Source organism: Chiloscyllium plagiosum, chromosome 10, assembly GCF_004010195.1.
Source record: "Chiloscyllium plagiosum isolate BGI_BamShark_2017 chromosome 10, ASM401019v2, whole genome shotgun sequence".
Classification (NCBI taxonomy): Eukaryota; Metazoa; Chordata; class Chondrichthyes; order Orectolobiformes; family Hemiscylliidae; genus Chiloscyllium; species Chiloscyllium plagiosum.
In genome coordinates this window covers 78,104,370-78,114,968 of record NC_057719.1, presented here as the reverse complement: position 1 = coordinate 78,114,968, position 10,599 = coordinate 78,104,370, and the positions used below count along the sequence as shown (strand labels likewise).

General features: G+C 44.7%; 1 non-coding gene across 1 annotated transcript; it reads right to left on the bottom strand.

The window, feature by feature from the left end:
- Positions 1-719: 719 nt before the first annotated feature.
- trnas-uga lies at positions 720-805 on the bottom strand. The gene has a single exon. It is a non-coding gene; the product is annotated as a tRNA-Ser (tRNA).
- Positions 806-10,599: the final 9,794 nt, after the last annotated feature.

Genomic DNA, 10,599 nt, shown 5'->3' with positions numbered 1-10,599 from the left:
CACCCAGCGGATCAGGTTAGGCCAAGGACTGGCCATCTTCACCAGCCTTAACTGGAATGGGAACACAAATCTCTTCTGTCTGACCCAATTTGAGAGATTGAGGGGGTTAGACAACACCCCTCAAGAAGAGAGGGGTGTCACGGCAACACGGTGGCACAGTGGTTAGCACTGCTACCTCACAGCGCCAGAGACCCTGGTTCAATTCCTGCCTCAGGCAACAGTCTGTGTGGAGTTTGCACATTCTCCCCTTGTCTGTGTGGGTTTCCTCTGGGTGCTCCGGTTTCCTCCCACAGTTCAAAAATGTGCAGGTTAGGTGAATTGGCCATGCTAAATTGCCCGTTGTGTTAGGTGAAGGGGTAAATGTAATGTGTCTGGGTGCGTTGCTCTTCGGAGAGTGGGTGTGGACTTGTTGGGCCGAAAGGCCTGTTTCCACACTAAGTAATCTAATCTACAAGACAACGTGGTTGTTTATTTGAATGAACAGCCTGGATCAGATCAAAATACTGCAATCTCCTCCCAGTAAACCGCAACAACGACTGACACCTGAACATTTTCCATTGAAGCGAGGGTTCAGAAGTTGGGATTTGGATGTTGCTTCCACATTGTTGAATAATAAAAGAAAATCCATTGAGAGGTTTCCAAGACAGGTTTAATCAGAATGTACCATTCACAGCAGGCCAAACAGGATGCTCTTACAATCTAGTAAGCAACCGACTAGAAGCAACGTGCAAACAGGGATTGAACCTGCGTGGGGAGACCCCATTGGATTTCAAGTCCAACGCCTTAACCCCTCAGCCATCACAGCTACATGTACCAGTCACAAGTTTTACCGTTATCTCCTTTCTAGCACGTTGGGGTGACCTTTCAACTCTCATGTCCTCAGGACATCAAGGCATCTTATAGCTAACAAATTAATTTTGAATTATAATTACTGTTATTGACAATTGTAGGAAGCAGTTTGTGCACAGCACAAAATCTACATGGACAGATCAACCTTTCTTTCGGCAATGCAGTTTGCGAGGTAGGTATTGGCTTGGAAATAATTTCAGGAAAGTTAAATTGATCACAGGCAATTGGTAATTCTCACATGACAAACTTCACTTAGCCAGGACTAGGGATACAGGCCCTGGATCCCAAATGAGCTTGGGATTGATTAGAAACGATAATGCGTGGCATTGGAAAATGCACAGCAGGTCAGACAGCATCCGAGGACCAACAGACATGATGTTTCAGGCATGACCCTTCATCAGGGCTGGGGAGGGAGAAGGGGGCGGAGAGATAAATGGGGGAGGTGCGGTGGGGCGAGGGGTAAAGTGGGTGGGATGGTGATAGGTAGAGGTGCAGGTCGGAGGTGATTGTGATATCTGGGTGGGAAGTATGGAGAAATTGAGGACTCCAGATGCTGGAGATCAGAGTCAGAGTCAAAAAGTGTGGTGCTGGAAAAGCACAGCAGGTCAGGCTACATCCAAGGAGCAGGAGAGTCGATGTTTTGAGCATAAGCCCTTCATTTGGGAAGTATGGAGCAGATATGTGGGAAGGAAGATGGACAGGTAGGTCAGGTCAAGAGGCAGTGCCGAGTCGGAGGGTTGGATCTGGGGAGTAGGGAGTAGGGAGATTTGGAAATTGGTGAATTCAAATCTTGTGTCAGACATTGGAGAACTCCTTTACCAACACTGCCACCTACAGCCAGCCTGAGGAACTGCAACAGCAGTCTCATCAATTGGAAAACGTCTCATCAGCAGTTTATTCTGACAACCTTTCTGATCCTTGAAGCATCTCGCAGCAAAAGACTTTGATCTCACTTTCAGTTAACTTAGATTCGATTAATTTGAAGTTGGCTGTTGCATTACTTTGTAAAACATGGTGCAACTTAAATTGCTTTCTCTCTCACTCTATCAAAAAAATCCAACGAAGCAGTATCAACAACAGCTTGTCACAAATACTCAAGGGCACATACTTCAAAGAAAAAGGAACATCAAAACAGTGCTATCATCTTGTTAAATAGTACAATCAGCAATGTCCATTTTATCACTTGGCATTGTTCATTATTAACTAACATTCTGGGTCAGAAACGGATCACTCTGTTCTGAGGAAGACTCACTAGACCCGAAACGTTGACTGATTTCTCTTCACAGATGCTGCCAGACCTGCTGAGCTTTCCCAGCAACTTGTGTTTTTGATTCTGGTAATGTTCGCCGCTCTCGAATGATACAAGCTGTAAAAGAGCCCTGGCCTGGGCCAGAGGTTGAAGACTCTGCTCTTGGCTTCTCCTGATGGAAGTGGCTATCCTTGGTTTGATCTGGATTAGTGATAGAATGACCTGCCCTTCTACAGTGCAGATTCGAGAAACTGATTTCTGCATTGTGACCCAAGACTTCAAAATGGTACCAATGAACCAGATAATGTACCTTCCAAAGGAGATACATCAAGGCTTCCTCGAACCTTTTATATCAGATCTGAACATTTTTGTCATTACAAGGGAGAATATTAAAGATTAAAAATTATTTTCTACTAACAGTATTTTTTAATGTGTTTAGTGTACAGTAGTTTCTACAGGGAGCCAGTGTGGCATCAATGACCTCCATCTGTGCCATCACAACTCTGTGACCTTGAGTCATAGCAACTTCCAGGTGGGATGGAAGACTGAAGATCCTGGTTTGGGAATTAGTCAGATAAAAACATGGAATGCGGCTCCCATTCCAGCCTTTCAATATTGGCTAATATGGGAAGAACAAAAGGGAGAACATGGTAACTTGAAGATGAAGACAATTACATAAATTCCACATCATATTTTCAAGCAAGCTGTATATCAGTTCCCTGAATTATATTCACCCAATGCAGTTTTTAAAACTCTCAGCCATAGGAAAAGGTTCTCCCTGTCTATTTTATTTCTACTCCTCACAATTTTGCATACCTCAATTATGTCACCCCCCTCGGCCTTCTACATTCAAAGGAAAACAATCCCAATTTCTCCTCGTAGCTACAATTCCCCAGCCCTGGCATATTCTCTACACTCTCTCCAGAATAATTGTGTCCTTCCTGTAATGTGGGGACCAGAACTGCACACAGTACTTTGGTAGTGACTTCATCAGAATCTTATACAGTTTCATCATTATATCCCTACTTTTGTATTCTATACCATTATCAATGAAGGACAGCATTTCATATACATGGTCTAAAACTTAATCTACCTGTACTGCTGCGTTTAGGGATCTGTGCACTTGCATGCCAAGATCCCTCACTTCATCTACCCCTTTCAGTATATTCCATTTTACTGTTTGACCTCCCTAAATGCACATTTATCAGAGTTGAGCTCCAGCTGCCACTTTCCTGCCCATTTCACCAGCCCATCTATTTCATTTTGGAGCTTGGAGCTATCCTGTACTTGACCGATTCTTGTGTTGTCTGCAAATTTCCCAAATATGCCCCCCATGCTCAAGTCCAAATGGTTAATGTGTAATACAGACAGCAGAGGTCCCAACACTGAACCCTGTGGAACACCATTTGAAACAGCTTTCCACTTGCAAGGGTAGTCATTGACCATTACCCTTTGTTTCCCGTTACTAAGCCAATTTTGGATCCGATTCAACATATTATCCTGTATCCCATGGACGTTTACTGTTTTGACCAGTCTGCCATATAAATTCTTATCAAATGCCTTTCTAATACCCATGTAGACACTATCCTCTACACTACCCTCATCGACTCTCAAATAAGTTAATCAAATTTGATTAAGGCATGATCTTCTCTTAACAAAGTCGAGAGTGTGGTGCTGGAAAAGCACAGCAGGTAAGGCAGCATCCAAGGAGCAGGAGAATTGACTTTTCAAGCAAAAGCCCTTCATCAGGAATGAGGCTGTGAGCTGACGGGGTGGTGAGATAAATGGGAGGGGGTGGTGGGGCTGGGGGAAAGGTAGCTGAGAGTGCGATAGGTGGATGGAGGTGGGGGTAATGGTGATAGGTCGGAGAGGAGGGTGGAGCGGATAGGTGGGAAGGAAGATTGACAGGTAGAACAGGTCATGAGGGTGGTGTCAAGTTGGAAGGTTGGCACTGAGTAAGGTGGGGGAGGGGAAATGAGGAAACTGGTGAAATCCATATTGATGCCGTGGGGTTAGAGGGTTGCAAGGCAGAAGATGAGGCGTTCTTCCTCCAGGCGTTGGGTGGTTAGGGCGTGGCGATGGAGACGGCCCAGGACTGCATGTCCTTGGAGTTGAAGTGTTCGGCTACGGGGCGGTGGGGTTGGTTGATGCGGGTATCCCAGCAACGTCCTCTGAAGCATTCTGCGAATAGGTCTTAACAAAGCCATGCTGACTATCTCCAACTAGTCCATGTCTTTCCATGTCTCTCAGGATTGACTTGAACAATTAGCTCACCACTGAAATAAGACTAACTGGCTTATGATTGTTTTTTTTTTGGCATTTCCTTTACTCCCTTTTTAAACAGTGGAACTACATTTACATTCCTCCAGTTGTCCGGCACCTCACCTGCATCTAGTGAAGATTGGAAAACAATCCTCAGTGCCTCTGCTATTTCCTTCCTGACTCCCTTCAAAATCCTAGGGAAGAATCCATCTGGTCCTGACGACTTATCCATTTTTGAAGTATTCCAACTCCTCAAACACGTCCCCTCTCATTATGATTATTTTTGTCCAAAATTTTACACTTCTTCTCTTGGCTTACTACATTCATATCATCCCTTTCCTTTGTCAATATTGAAACAAAAATTCATTTAAAATTCATCTCATCTCCTCTGCATCTTCACACAAATTCCCTACTTCATCTCTCACTTTTTCCTTAAGTATACTCTTTACATACTGGTAAAACATGTTTGGGGTTTCCTTTATCTTGCTTATTAATGTGTTGTCATGAACTCTGTTTGATTTCCTTATTTTTATTTACAAGATCCATCTTTGTCAGATATGTGAAACAGTCCATCTTCCGCAGTGACACCAGCACCATTCCTCACCTTCTCCTCCACGACATTGACGACTGGATCGGCATCACCTTGTGCTCCCACAAGGACATCGAACAGTTCATCAACTTCACTTCCATCTTGACCTTAAATTCGCCTGGACCATGTCGGACACCTCCCTCCCCTTCCTGACCTCTATGTGTCCATCTCTGACGGCTGATTCAACACGGTCATCTACTTCAAACCCACTGACTCCCACAGCTACCTGAAGTACACCTCTTCCCACCCTGCCTCCTGCAAAAATGATATTCCTTATTCCCAATTCCTCCACGTCTACCGCATCTGTTCCAGGAGGAGCAATTCCACTCCAGGACATCCCAGATGGCCTATTTCAAGGACTGCAAGTTCCTCTCCCATGTGATCAATGATACCCTCCAGTGGATCTCCTCAACCTCTGCCCTTGAACCCTACCCCTCCAATCGCAACAGAAGGACAGAACCACTGTGGTCCTCACCTTCCACCTCATCAACCTCCGGATACAACGCACCATCCTCTGCCTTTTCTGCCATCCATAATCAGACCCCAACACGAGAGATATATTTCCCCCCGACCCCTTTCAGCATTCCACAGAGACCAATGCCTTCGCGACACGCTCATTAGGTCCACGCCCCACTTCAACCCACTCTCCACTCCTGGCACCTTCCCCTTCTGCCGCAAGAGGTGTAAAACCTGTGCTCACACCTCCCCCCTCACCCCCATCCAAGGGCCCAAATGTCCTTCCACATCTGGCAGAGTTTTCCTGTACCTCTAAACACCTCATCTACTGTGTCCGTTCCTCTTGATGTGGCCTCCTCTACATTGGGGAGGCAGGATGCCTAGTTGCGGAGCATTTCAGGGAAGACCTCTGGGACAGCCACACCAACAATCACACTGCCCTGTGGCCAACCACTTCAGCTTGCCCTCCCACTCCGCCAAGGACATGCAAGTCAGTGGGCCTCATCCACCTCCAAATCCTAGCCACCCGACGCCTGGAGGAAGAACGCCTCATCTTCCACATTGGGACCCTCCAACCACACCGCATAGATGTGGACTTCACCAGTTTCCTCATCTCCCCTCCCCTCACCTCATCCCAGATCCAACCCTCCAACTCGGCACTGCCCTGTCCATCTTCCTCCCCAACTATCCGCTCCAACCTCCACTCTGACCTATCACCATCACCCCCCAAATGCAAATACTTACCACCTTCACAGCCACCTATTTATCTCTCAGCCCCTTCTACCCCTCCACCCAAAATGGCGATTCTTCGGCTCCTCGGATGCTGCCTGACCTGCTGTGCTTTTTCAGCGCCTCACATTTCGACATTGATTCCTGTTCTGCCTGTGCTACTCAAGGTTATCGGCAGTGTTGAGCTTTTTTGTGACAACATTTTTGATTAATCATCTCCTGTATTTTTCTATACATCCACGGGGGTCTAGATTTGGCAGTACTGTTCTTATTTTTGGAGCAGACATGGCTGCTTTGTCCCTTAAGCATCTCAGTTTTTGTCACCTCCCATTGGTTCACCACTGATTTATCCTTTCGCTTCCTATCCAGTCCACTTCAGCCAAATCACTTCAGTTTTGTAAAATTTGCCTTCCCCCAGTTAAAACTTTTAATCCTGATTTATCTCTGTCCTTGTCTATAATAACAAATTGTGGTCACTGTACCTGATGAGGTCACCCACTTGGCCATTTTCATTTCCCAAAAATAAATCTAGAATTGCATCACCTCTTGTTAAGCTGGTCAGGTATTGTTCAATAAGAAATCCTGGACACAGTACATGATTTTTTTTTCTCTTCAATGCCCCTTATTATTGTTTGAAATTGGGATAGTTGATATAGGGATAGTTAAAGTCACCTACAATTAAAGGCAGAAATCTGTCTGCATACATATCCTTCTATTTCCCTCTCACTTTGAGGGTCTGTAGTATACTCCTAGCAGTGTAACTGCCCCATTTTCATTCCTAACCTCAACCCATAAGGCTTCATTTGTTAACGTGCTTAGTATGTCATCCCTTCTGACAAGTGTAATTTATTCTTTAACCAATACTACTACACCCCTTTGTTTATTGTCACCCACTCTATCCTGCCTAAAAACTCCATATCAAAGGATATTGAGCTGCCAATTGTGTCCAACCTCCAGTCAGGTTTCCATTACAGCAGCTACATAAGAGACAGTGAGTTTCATCCTGGGTTTTGGAATTCACCTTGGGCCAGGTTTGTGAACGGAGCTCGGAATGAACCTAAGCCTCTAGACGAGCCATCGATCGAGGGGTTCCCGATGTGCAGAAGGATATGAGGCTTGCTGATTTTTCTCCTTTCTGATTATCATTATTACTTAATAAGCACCCACATTTAAGGAAATCGTTGTCGACTCTTCTCTTAATTATATTTAATAGAATCTAAAAGAACGGCTCAGATACACTTGTGATCCAAGACAATTGCTAATTGATGTTCGACCTCCCATTTCCTGATCTGAATCTGACCCATCTAAGCTTACACTTGGGATCCCATCCTCACCATACTCGTTGAGGACTTCACCAATGGAATCAGCATAAGACCCCTGTGAGGATATTTGTCCCAGCGCTGCCCACATCAGGTATGTACAGGTCCCACCTTCGCCAGAAACAGTCCCAATGCCTTAACAATCTAAACCCTTCCCTGGCATACCATTTCTACAGCCATACATTCATCTCATCTCTCCTCTTATTCCTGCTCTCACTAGCATGTGGCACTGGGAGTAATCCTGAGATTCCTACATTTGAGGTCCTATATTCTAATTCATCTTCTAACTCCCCAGATTCAGTTTTCAAATCCTCAAACCTTCGTTTACCTATGATGTTGGATGTTTTGTGTAGCACAATCACTGGCTGTTCACCCTCCTGCAGCTGCTCCATGCCATCCCTGACCCTGGCACTAGGGAAGCAACATACAATCTTGGATTCATGCCACACAGAAGTGCCTGTCTGTACCTCTTACTATTGAATCCCCTCTCACTACAGCCCTGCCACTCATTTTCCTTCCCTTCTCTCCAGCAGAGCCACCCATGGTGCCATGAACGTGGCTGATGCTGCTATCCCCTGAGAGGCCATTCCCTCCCGAGAGTTTTCAAAGTGGTGCATCTGTTTGAGAAGGAGAATGACCACAGGTAACTCTTGCACTTCCTTCTTGAGTCTTTCACTTTGTCTGATCGTCACCCATTCCCTTTCTGTCTATCATCTATACAGTGAGTCCACCCACAGCTCTAGCCCCAGAAAGCGGTTAGTCAGCAATGAACACACTTCCTGAACAGGTAGCCATCAGGGACACTGGAAGCTTCAGCCAGAGGGTGGTGGGCCTATGGAATTCATTACCATGGAGCGCAGTGGAGGCCGGGACATTAAATGTATTCAAGACAGATATTGGTAAATTCTTAATCTTGCAAGGAATTAAGGGATACGGGGAGACTGCAGGTAAGTGGCGTTGAAATGCCCATCAGCCATGATTGAATGGCAGAGTGGACTGGATGGGTCGAATGGCCTTACTTCCATTTCTTATGTTCTGAAGCTTCCCTTATTGCCCTCATTGTGCAAGAGGAGTACACAAATCTGAAGTCTGCTGTCATGACTCTTCTCTGGATTAAACTAGTTATTCTCTTTAAGAGAATTTAAGCGAGCTAAGGACCTTCCTGCATTTCAAACACTTGCACCATTATTGCAAGTCCCTACCTTTATTAATGCCAATGCTCGTAGTTCTCCGATAATGCCGTAGTTGCTTTCCAGCGAAACCTCGCTTAATAGAAATAATAGGGCCTGTGAGAAAAGTGGTGTTGGGGCAGACGTGCAAAAAACAACACTCACGATCACTCGAAAATCACCCAAAAGCCTAACACAAAGTATAGCACAGCCTGAATGAAGGTTTCAATCATCTATATTGGCAAAACAAAAGTAAATTTAACACATTGCATTGAAAAAATATTGTTAATGCGGGGAGAGAGGGTCATCATCACCGCCACCGTCAGGTGATTGTCTTCTGACTGTTTCTTGGGGGTTGGTTTAGATTCTGTGATATGCATGTACAAGAACAAATTAGAAAGGCAAATGGTAAATATAAAGAGTAATGCAGTCCTGCAGGATTTACTAAAGGCTAATACAGGAATTATACAAGAATATTCATGTTTCAGAGGGAGACCAATGAATATTTATTAGTTTAATGTTTGAGATGAAGCTGCTCAATGTACAGTAGTACAGTGGCTGCAGGTGACATTGGTGCATGCGCAGAACATGGCATTATGGGTCAGTGGTTAGCACTGTTGCCTCACAGCACCGGGGACCCAGGTTCGATTCCTGCCTCAGGTGACTGTTTGTGTGGAGTTTGCACATTCTCCCAGTGTCTGCATGAGTTTCCCCTGGGTGCTCTGGTTTCCTCCAACAATCTAAAGATGTGCAGGTTGGTGATTTGGCCATGCTAAATTGCCTGTAGTGTTCAGGGATGTGTAGGTTAGGTGTATTAGTCTGGGGTAAATGTAGGGGAATGGGTCTGGGTGGCTCTTGTTGGCCCAAAGGGCCTGCTTCCACACTGTAGGGATTCTATATAATTCTTAAAAAAAAGCGTGTGAAACGATCCTCACTTGAATCGTACTATTGAGAAGAGGTAAGCATTCTCGAAACTAATTCTTCAGCGACGTTCTAGCTGCAAAAACATGTTTTATATGAAAACTGCCTGTATATTATGCTTCAAAAAAATATTCTGCAGGTATCACTTACCAGTTGGCTGTTTCCATTGAAACAGTGTTACTTTCTGAACGGCCTAGACTGGAACTGAGCACTACTCTCGGTCTTTCAGCTTCACCTACTCCCTGTTTTTACCCAATTCGGAAGCACTATTGTTTAGCCAATCAGCACTGAGTTCCCTCTTTTTTATAGGCCCCCAAAAACAATGCTTCTGAATAGGATCAAATATTTTTAATTAAAATACTTTTTAATCAACCTGCTCAGAAAAGTTATTGTACACCGCTGGAGCAGGTGGGACTTGAACATGGGCCTCCCAGTCCATGGGGTAACAACACTACCAGTGAGTCACAAGAGGGCCCCTGAACAGGATCATATAGTTTGTTCAGTTAACCAGCTTCACCCAAGAGCAGCTCAGCTGACTCCTGTTTCAGACATGTAATTAAAACTACACCCAAACAGAGCAGCTTTTAGTTACTCGATTAAAGAACTAATTTAGCTTGAAGATTAGCCCTGAAATTAACTTTACCACTTATCCCTTGAAACTCAGGGTGTTTTCACCCAATTCCAAAGCACTCACATGTAGCCAAACAAAACTCTCAATCATTTCAAATTCAAGATCATTTGTTGCTATCATTCTATATACCTCACCAGTCTTTCCTTCCCACCCATCCTTTCAAAACGTTGCACTCACCTGAATATTTAGTTCCCAGACTTGATTTCCATGTGACCATGTCTGTATAATGGCTACAAGATCACAGCCTTTGGAGTCTCATGGAGTCATTCCCCTGCTTTATTCCAGTGCCACTACAAATGTGTTTCCTTTGCAAGTACATATCTGAATCCCTTTTGAAAACTACGCTTAAAATCAGTTTCCGCTACCTTTTCAGGCAGATCATCATAACTCAATGAGGAATAAAATTCTCTTCCTTTCTCTCTTGC